This window comes from Ranitomeya variabilis, unplaced genomic scaffold (genome assembly GCF_051348905.1).
Source record: "Ranitomeya variabilis isolate aRanVar5 unplaced genomic scaffold, aRanVar5.hap1 Scaffold_217, whole genome shotgun sequence".
Classification (NCBI taxonomy): domain Eukaryota; kingdom Metazoa; phylum Chordata; class Amphibia; order Anura; family Dendrobatidae; genus Ranitomeya; species Ranitomeya variabilis.
The window spans coordinates 52,584-62,708 of NW_027507983.1; the positions used below are offsets into that span (position 1 = coordinate 52,584).

Sequence of the window (10,125 nt, forward strand, 5' to 3'; positions counted from 1 at the left end):
GTAGGGTGTAGAGTGTAGGGTGTAGCGTGTAGGGTGTAGAGTGTAGGGTGTAGCGTGTAGGGTGTAGAGTGTAGCGTGTAGCGTGTAGGGTGTAGGGTGTAGGGTGTAGCGTGTAGGGTGTAGAGTGTAGCGTGTAGCGTGTAGGGTGTAGGGTGTAGGGTGTAGCATGTAGTGTGTAGCGTGTAGCGTGTAGGGTGTAGCGTGTAGCATGTAGCGTGTAGCGTGTAGCATGTAGAGTGTAGGGTGTAGGGTGTAGCATGTAGAGTGTAGGGTGTAGGGTGTAGCGTGTAGAGTGTAGGGTATAGAGTGTAGCGTCTAGGGTGTAGAGTGTAGCGTGTAGCGTGTAGGGTGTAGAGTGTAGCGTGTAGGGTGTAGAATATAGCGTGTAGAGAGTAGGGTGTAGCATGTAGCGTGTAGGGTGTAGGGTGTAGAGTGTAGGGTGTAGCGTGTAGGGTGTAGCGTGTAGCGTGTAGGGTGTAGGGTGTAGAGTGTAGGGTGTAGCGTGTAGGGTGTAGCGTGTATCGTGTAGCGTGTAGAGTGTAGCGTCTAGCGTATAGGGTGTAGCGTGTAGCGTGTAGATTGTAGCGTGTAGGGTGTAGGGTGTAGGGTGTAGCGTGTAGCGTGTAGGGTGTAGAGTGTAGCGTGTAGTGTGTAGGGTGTAGGGTGTAGAGTGCAGAGTGTAGGGTGTAGAGTGTAGCGTGTAGAGTGTAGGGTGTAAAGTGTAGGGTGTAGAGTGTAACGTGTAGTGTGTAGGGTGTAGCGTGTAGCGTGTAGGGTGTAGCGTGTAGCGTGTAGGGTGCAGGGTGTAGAGTGTAACATGTAGCGTGTAGGGTGTAGCGTGTAGCGTGTATGGTGTAGCGTGTAGCGTGTAGTGTGTAGCGTGTAGGGTGTAGGGTGTAGAGTGTAGCGTGTAGGGTGTAGGGTGTAGAGTGCAGAGTGTAGGGTGTAGAGTGTAGCGTGTAGAGTGTAGGGTGTAGAGTGTAGGGTGTAGAGTGTAACGTGTAGTGTGTAGGGTGTAGCGTGTAGCGTGTAGGGTGTAGCGTGTAGCGTGTAGGGAGCAGGGTGTAGAGTGTAGCGTGTAGGGTGTAGAGTGTAACGTGTAGCGTGTAGGGTGTAGTGTGTAGGGTGTAGGGTGTAGAGTGTAGCGTGTAGCGTGTAGGGTGTAGCGTGTAGCGTGTAGGGTGTAGGGTGTAGAGTGTAGCGTGTTGCATGTAGGGTGTAGAGTGTAGCGTGTAGAGTGTAGCGTGTAGCGTGTAGCGTGTAGCGTGTAGAGTGTAGCGTGTAGGGTGTAGAGTATAGTGTGTAGCGTGTAGGGTGTATGGTGTAGAGTGTAGAGTGTAGCATGTAGCGTGTAGCGTGTAGAGTGTAGCGTGTAGGGTGTAGAGTGTAGCGTGTTGCATGTGTTATGGAAATATTAGGGTTGGATAAATATATCCCTGTGCGTGCTGTGGCCGCTCCCAATTAGACTGAGTATTTTGAGCGCTCAAAGGAATGAGACTGCAACACCATTGTGTCAGAACAACATTCCATCAATACTGAATTTTATTGTACATACATAGTTTTATATTTTCACATAGAAAGGAGTGGTTAGGGGTTGTCAGGGGTGGTTAGTTAATTACCATATTGTCTAGCTCGTCTGTCATTGGTTATCTAAACATATATGGAATATTGTGATTAATGCTCATATGACTGCTGATTAAGCTGAGACATTCGATCAGCAGTCATCAAACATCTGACATTCTTCTGCTTTTAAGGATGGAAAACCCCATACGATCTGTCTGGTTTATATTAGTTCATGTCAGCCATTTTATGATCTGTCTAGGTTATATTAGTTTGTGTCAGACATTTTAAACCATTGATTATAATGTATATATTAGCTGTGAGCATATAAGTATATATTTGATTATAGAGGAGTATACATGCAAGTGAGATCTACATGATATATATATTTCTATCACAAGCCCCCCTTAGATATCACTTGCCCTAATCCTAGCCTCCTGTCCCAAAGCGCTGCAACTCTTTTGTGCTGTTGGCGAACTGACACAAGCCTAACGCCTGTGCCCCACTCCATACAGACTTTTCGCAAATGGGCGGTCAGGAGATCTGTCCCTAACGGGGGTTCGTTGCAATCAGTCTCTTAGTCAATAGCATGTGTAGTGAGCGATGTGCAGTCTTTATCAGGTAGGTCATCTCTTCGGTCAGGCAGGGCATCCACGACATCATTCTGGCTTGGGTGTCATCTTCTGGTAGGGGAGCTTTCTTGCCATGCGATGAGTGGATCCAAGCGAGTCTTCCCCCCAGTTTCACAGAGTTTGGTGTCATCAGCAGCACTTGAGCAGGACCATCAAATCTGGGATCGAGTGGTGTTCTCCTTACAAGCTTTTTCACCAACACCCAGTCTCCTGGCTTCTAGGAGTGCATACCGGACACTGAATCTGGATCTGGCAATGAAGAAAAAAACTCGAGAATGGATGTTAGCAAGTTTCTTGGTGATTTCAATTACATAAGCAGACAAAGTATCATATTGCATAATCAGCTGCTAAAGGAAAGGATACCCCTAACCTGGGACTAGACACAAACAAAATTTCATATGGTGACAGCTTTTCTGGGCCTCTGGGAGTGTGCCTAACACTGAGTAGTGTGATTGGGAGTGTGTAGGCCTAAGTCTGATCCTACTGCTGACTAGATCTCTCGTGTGAGATTTGCTGTGAATGCGGGTCCCTGGTCACTCTCTATCACTTCTGGGACCCCATAGCTGCATATCTCGTCTCTGAGAGTAGCTTCTTTGCAGTAGTCTTTGCTGACTGGTTCCTCACTGGGAAAGCTTCTGGCTGTCATCTTGAGAACATGTCCACGGCCACAAGGGCATATTCGAATTCTCCACTTGGCGGCATCTGGATGTGGTCTATCTGGATCCTCTGGAAGGGGGTACAGTGGTCTGGCAAGACGATGTGTGGGAACTTTCTTCATTCTCCCAGGGTTGCATTTGCCACAGGTCAGACAGCTGTTTATGAACTTGGCTGTTAGGGTGGAGATTTCTGGAGTGAACCAGTAAGCACCAATCGGATCATTCATCTGTGTCTTTAATCTGTGTGTGGGCCCATGTGCCCACTGGACCACCATAGGGTACATGCTTCGGGGTAAACAGGGTTTGTAGTCCATTTAGTATACCCTTCCTTCTTCATGTGTTGCTCACTTCTGCATCCAGCATTCCTTCTTGTCCTTTGGGGCTTGCTCTTGCAACTTTTTGAGCAGATCACAGGACGTCATCTTGTCAGGCTTCCTGTCTTCAGCCGTCCTGTAGTAGCCGTCCGGCTCTACGACCTCTTCCACTTGTCCATATTGTCTTCCCTTGACTGTTTCTTTGGCTGCCATATCCGCCATGTTGTTGCCTCGTGCCCCTACTGTGTTCAGTTTTCCATGCGCTTTGACTTTTAGCATTGTCACCACTTTTGGAAGTTGAGGTGTGTTCAGCAGGTCCTTAATGGCTCCATTGATGCTTCACGGTTGTTCCGCTTGCTGTGAGGAAGTCCCTTGCAGCCCAGATGGGTCCGAAGTCGTGTGCTATGCCATGCAAGTACCTTGAATCGGTAAACATTTTCTCAGTCTTGTCTTCTGCCATCTGGTAGGCCTTCATCAGCGCTATCAGTTCTGCTTCCTGGGCTGACAGACTGGGCGGCAGACTTCTGGACCACAGGATCTCTTGATTGCTGGTCGCTGCACCTCCCGTGTGGAATCTTCCTTCATCATCTGCAAATCTGGAGCCATCCACATAGAGGATCAACTCTGGGTTGGTCAGTGGCTCTTCTGCCACCTTGGGTAGTCCTGCTGTTTCCTGTTGCATGATGCTGAAGCAATCATGGTCATCCGTCCGGAGCAAATTCAGATCCCTGCAGAAGGTATCATGCAGATTTTGATCAGACTTTTTATCTGAGGATCCGTATCTGTATCCCCCCTTGGGAGTGGGAGTAGAGTGGGCGGATTGAGGACTGTGCATCTGGAGATGGTGACATTGTTGGGCAGGAGTAGAGAGCACTGGAGGCGAAGATGCCTGGCGGTGGAGAGATGTTTTGGCTGGGTTTGGTTGAGGATTGCTGAGATGTCATGCAGAGCCAGGATTTCCAATGGTTTTTCCACTGATGTCAGTAGTCCTGTCCAGGAGGGCGTGTGCTGCAACTGCTGCCTTCATGCGGGAGGAAGAGGCTTCCCTTGCAACTGGATCCAGGCAAGCTGAAAAGTAGTCCGAAAGTCTCTGCTTTCCCCCCTGAAGCTGTGTCAGGACTCCAGTAGCAAGGCCTTCTTTTCTCATCAAGTAGAGATGGAATGGCTTCTTGTAGTCGGATAGGCCTAGTGCTGGCGCTGGGACTACAGAGCCTTTTAACTTCTTGAACGAACTGAAGACCACATCTGTCTGGAGGAACGGGGTCACACTGACGTATTCACACAGAGGCTGCATTAGGACGGAAGCATCAGGGGTCCAGGCTCTGCAATATGAAACCTGACCAAGGAAGGCCTGTAGCACCTTTGGAGTTGTCGGAGGGACCATCTTCTCCACTGTGGTCCTCCGGTCATCTGTCAGGTGTTTCGCCTGGTGAGCAATACAGTGTCTCTGGAACGTAACTTGCTTCAGACACCACTGGACTTTGTTCTTTGAGATCTTGCAGTGCTGCTTCGCCAGGTAGAGTAGGAGATACAAGGAATGGGCTCTACACGTGTCAAAGTCAACTGCACAAAGGAGTAGATTGTCCATGTATTGTAGCAGGGTTACTTCTGCTTGTTCTGTGACTCAGTTGGTGAGAACTGTGGACATTGCTTTGGTGAACTGTGAAGGGCTGTTCTGGGCCCACTGTGGCATCACTGTCCATGTGTGGTGTCCCCCCTGGTGCATTAAGGCAAACAGGAACTGGTCTTCCGGATGAGGGGGAACACTGAAGAAAACCTTAGCCAGGTCGGTCACTGTGAACACTTTTGCTGTGGCAGGCACATTCGAGAGCAGAGTGTGCGGATTCGGCATAATTGCAGTTTCAAACACTGTGGTGTCATTCACAGCTCTCAGGTTATATACCATTCTGAACTTGGCTGTCTCTCCTTTTACAGTCTTTTTCTTGACGGGGAAAAGCGGGGTATTGCAAGGCGATTTGCGAGGAACAATGATTCCTATTTCCAGGTAGACCTTCAGTTGGTCAGAGGCAGCTTGACTCTAGGCCTGGCCTGGGCCTTACGAGGGTACGGGGTACATGGCTTGAGTGACACCCGTACTGGGGCAACTTGAGGTTTTCTCACGTGCTGGGGTCCCTTAGACCATAGACTTTCTGGTACTATGTCCAGTACCTCCTTGAGTAGGCCTCATTGGTTGCTTAATGTTCTTGTAGGGCCGCCAGCATGACTCTTCTTGGGTCAGGGATGAAGAAAGTGTCACTGTCCCATCTTCCTGGAACACTGTGGTTGCCTTCAGCTTCTGCAGTAGGTTCGCTCCCAGTAGGTTGAGTGGCAGGTCCTTTACACCACAAACTGGGACAGGATAGAGTGTCCTGGCTGAGTGCACACGCTCAGTGGCTTTGTAAGCTGAGAATGTCTGACTTGACCATCAATGCCCATGCGAGACACAGAGGATTCTGACAGGCAGGTGGGATCAGCGAGTTCCACAGGTGTCATCACACTTCTGGCTGCACCACTTTGGATCTGACAACGCCATCCATTTTAAGGGTAATTTGAGGTATTGGTCCTGCAGATGAAGTTTTACATGTCAGGAGCGTAGTGTCTTGCGGACCTGGCTTGCTTGCCTCTGTCCTATGGATGGGGTACTTCACTGCTTTCTGCACTTCCTCCTTGACCTGTTTCTCTGGACCAACTCTTGGGTTGCATGGGTCCAGTCTCTTCGGGGGCGTGGGTGCTTTTGCACTGGTTCTGGTAATGGCCAAACTTACCACAGATGTAACCCTTGACACTTCTTCTGTCTTTGTAGGGTGGTTGTGCTTTCAGGTCAGTGGTCACCATGAGAGGGGCTGTCTTCTGCACCCCTGGTTGGGACTCAATCCTTTTGGCTACTGTGGACAACGGCATGGTGGGTACTGTAGCGGCAGCGGGGTCCGGCCTGCTGATTGAAGCTGCGGTGGTAAGACGGGGCCTGCAGGTGCATTCGTGACGAGGCCCGGGGGTGCCATGAGACCGGCGGCTGCATCCAACCCAAGGTCTTGGGGCATTACAGGGGCTGCGGCTGCATCTGCCGTCACTTCTTACCCCTGGTCTGGCATAGCTTCTCCCCTTTGCTAACCTTATTGAGGTCGGTGTCTTCTCTCTGGAGTCTGCAGCGGTTCTTCCTGTGTGTTGATCGGCACTTTGCAGCGTCTTCACATCTGGCTCCCCTTCTGGTGTTCTCAGCAGCACGGCACCCGTTTCCTTCTTCGTGCTCTTTGTGGTGCTATAATGGTGGCAGTTTTGGCGACAATCGGCAATAAACAGTCTCCTAGGCGCACATAAAACATTTTGCTGGGTCAGTCCACTGCTATTGACCTGTTCTCAGGCCTAGCCACTATCAGTGGTTTCCTGATTGGCTGTCTCAGTCCATGCCCAAAGGCCTGTGTATCTGGTCATGAATGGTGAAGCCCAAGTCTTGGAATACTTGCATTACTCTGCAATGAAACTTCTTTACAGACTCTGTCTTATCTTGGCTCATGTCATGGCTTGTCCTGCCAATCTGCCTTTGGCCCACTCTCTGAGCTGTTCAATTAGCTGTGGCCCTGACTCCCAAGCGTGTATGTCTGATTCTGCTGGAAGTTTGAATTGTTCCTTCATGATTGGCCAGAGTGCATCACCTGCTTCTATTTTCATTCATGGCCCAGAGATCATTCCAGCTGGCTGCATATGTTTGTTGCTTCTGCTACATTCTTCTGTAAAATGGCATGGGATGCATCCCTGGGTCTGGACTATTGTCACCTGACTTGAAGTGCAGTGCACATAGTGTAATGGTGGTGCCTCTATCTGCCCCTGCTTTCTTGGTGCCTGTGGGTTTCTTTTCTAGTACTAGACAGCATGTATGATGTTCCCTCTTCATCTTCATCAGAAGAATAGTTGTGATGGCTTGTACTGGGGTCATACACTGGCTGATTTTGGACTTAGAAGTTGCTTTTTTATGTGAGGATGTCTCCCCCCTTGCTGAAGCTATGATGGATTAGGCTTATAGTTTCATGTTGGTGTGAATGTGGATGTAGGCAGCTCTGACCGGTGCTGAAGCTGTACATTATCAATACATGGTGATATCAAAGTTCATGTAAAATCTTAAGGGTTACAATATTGTTGACTGTGAAATGAGGTAACGGAGGATCTGTCAGTGAGCTCGTTCTGATATCACCCCTCCCCCCTCTGCACCCAGGGCTGAGCTGACTGCTGCCTGATATGTCTGGGGCTGCCCACTGTAGGGGGGGCTTTCACCTTCTTTCCCCGATATCACAACTGGCAATGGCTGGACTGTGCCAGGGACACTTTGTGCTGTACGCACCATATTGTTTGAATTGGGCGTTGGCCCAGCCGGCAACAAGGAGGGAAAAAGAGGAAGAAGAAGGGGGAGGGTTCGAGGAGTGAGACAAAGGAATAGTAGGAGGGGAGAGAGAGAGAGTGTGGAGAAGAGGGAGGAGAGATGGGTGTGTAGAAGGAAAAGAAGGAGGAGATAGGTGTGGTTGTGAAGTGGAGAAGAAGGGAGGAGAAGATGGAGGGTGAGAAGAAATATGTGGAGGAAGAGGAGAGGAAAAGAGAGAGAGAGAGAAGAATGCAGAGAGAAAAGACTGACAACAGAATGAGAACAATAGAGTGGAGCAATGATGCCTTCTCCCTGTAGGGAGAGACGGGGTGCACCACATACTGTGCAAAAATAACTACCTATACCATGGATTCTGCTAAAAGCAGACTACTCAGATTCTCCTGTCTTATACCCACAAAAATCACTTCCTGGTTTGCTCACATAACTTTCTGTAACACCTAAACGATGTAAGCTCTGCTGCCACTTTATACCATGTATTAGTTTTCAGCAATCTAACATCAGATAACTTCCCTTATTTTTCCTTTCTACGTCATGCCACTCCGCAGCTTGAAGTCTGCCATTCTAATGAATTTCACGTACTTTGTACCTTCCAAAATCTTCACATACTTAATACCTTCCGTGTCCTGCCACTATCTAGGGGCTCTTTTCTCATCAGGAAGTAAAAAGACTTTCCTGTTGCTCGGCCACTTTATTCCCCATGGCAAAAGCGAAAAATGAAAATGAAAAACACACAAAAATGAGAAAAGAAAACAGTACTAAAAAAAACTTCTAAAAATGAGTATATAAAACACTAAGAAAAACTCAAAACTATAAAAAAAACCGTCAAAAACTTAGTTCACAACCAAAAAACTCCAAACTTTGATACAAGAGTAAAAAAAAACTTTTTTCAAAAATAAATAAATAAAAAATAAAAAGGTAAAGAGATTGAAGATTGAGGAAAACTTAATTAAAAACTTTAAAATGCCGCAAAAAGGAAAAAAGACCCTTTAAGAGAGTAAAAAGAATTAAAAATGAAAACGGCTTTTCCCTTTTTTTTTTTTTTTTTTAGAATCTCTGCGCCCAAATGCAGTCAGAGACACACTTCCTCTTTTTTAATACTATAATATTCTAATATGCAATGTCACTAAAATCCCGTTTGTCATATCAAAAATGATAGATACAATTTAAATTTCACTTCTTCACAAAAAAAACTACGCATACCCAGCATTGCAGCTGAAAACAGTCAGGAAAAAAAACTAGATATGACAGTTTGATTTACAATGCATATCTCTCTGCTAAACAGCACGGAGAAAGAGGAAGTTCGGACAAGAGAACTATTTCTGCTTCTTAAAGCGGCAATAGTACATGGCACAAACAGACAGATAGACAATCCGAGAGATGCCCTTTTAAATTCTGTGACACATGCAGGCTGCGCTGGGAACAGACTACTGCCAATCGCACTGGACGCACCTGCGCCCGGGCCACCTGAGTGCTTGAGAAGCACAACAAGCGGGAAATCTACCACCCCGGTCCGGACGTCCTGACTGGATCGCCGGCACTACGGGAATCTGCAGTAGCCCTCTTAAGTTATCACTACCCGTGCCTGGAACATGGGACTACCTGCCCCGGAACTCTGCGTGTTCCTCCTATGCACGGGAATCCTGCAATAACTTATCGAGCGATTTGACATCCTGCGGTCTGTTTCTCAGCAACCACAAACAAAAGTCACTTTTTCCTTCTTCTCTCGGATTTTACACAAACACATACACGGTCCACAGCAGACACCTCCCAGGGTGGATTCGTGGCTACGGATTTTTTACACTACCTGGGAATTTGTGACCACATCTGACTGGCAAGAGGCATAGACAAGGACTGGGCACAGGGGACTTTCAGGTAAGATGATAACATTTTCTTACCTTACTTATGGAGCTGCGCAGTCTCCTGCCCCTGTGCCAGGCCACTCTACAACTTCCGTTCCAGTCAGTAGTGGGTCCACGTGTGCGTTTCATCCGAGCCGTTGGGCTCGGATGAAACGGTAGGGTGTACAGTGTAGCGTGTAGCGTGTAGAGTGTAGGGTGTAGAGTGTAGCGTGTAGCGTGTAGAGTGTAGGGTGTAGAGTGTAGCGTGTTGCGTGTGGAGTGTAGCGTGTAGGTTGTAGAGTGTAGCGTGTAGCGTGTAGGGTGTAGGGTGTAGCGTGTAGCGTGTAGAGTGTAGAGTGTAGCGTGTAGGGTGTATGGTGTAGAGTGTAGAGTGTAGCATGTAGCGTGTAGCGTGTAGAGTGTAGCGTGTAGGGTGTAGAGTGTAGCGTGTTGCATGTAGGGTGTACAGTGTAGCGTGTAGCGTGTAGAGTGTAGGGTGTAGAGTGTAGCGTGTAGCGTGTAGAGTGTAGGGTGTAGAGTGTAGCGTGTTGCGTGTGGAGTGTAGCGTGTAGCGTGTAGGTTGTAGAGTGTAGCGTGTAGCGTGTAGGGTGTAGGGTGTAGCGTGTAGCGTGTAGAGTGTAGAGTGTAGCGTGTAGCATGTAGAGTTTAGAGTGTAGCGTGTAGGGTGTAGAGTGTAGCGCATAGCGTGTAGGGTGTAGGGTGTAGAGTGTAGCGTGTAGCGTGTAGTGT

The 10,125-nt window shown here is 48.2% G+C and overlaps 1 long non-coding RNA gene across 1 annotated transcript; it reads right to left on the reverse strand.

Moving 5' to 3' along the window:
• Positions 1–1,524: 1,524 nt before the first annotated feature.
• LOC143789365 (uncharacterized) lies at positions 1,525–9,533 on the reverse strand. The gene is made up of 2 exons (XR_013219144.1): positions 9,342–9,533; positions 1,525–2,441 (listed from the first exon to the last, which is right to left on the reverse strand). It is a non-coding gene; the product is annotated as an uncharacterized LOC143789365 (long non-coding RNA).
• Positions 9,534–10,125: the final 592 nt, after the last annotated feature.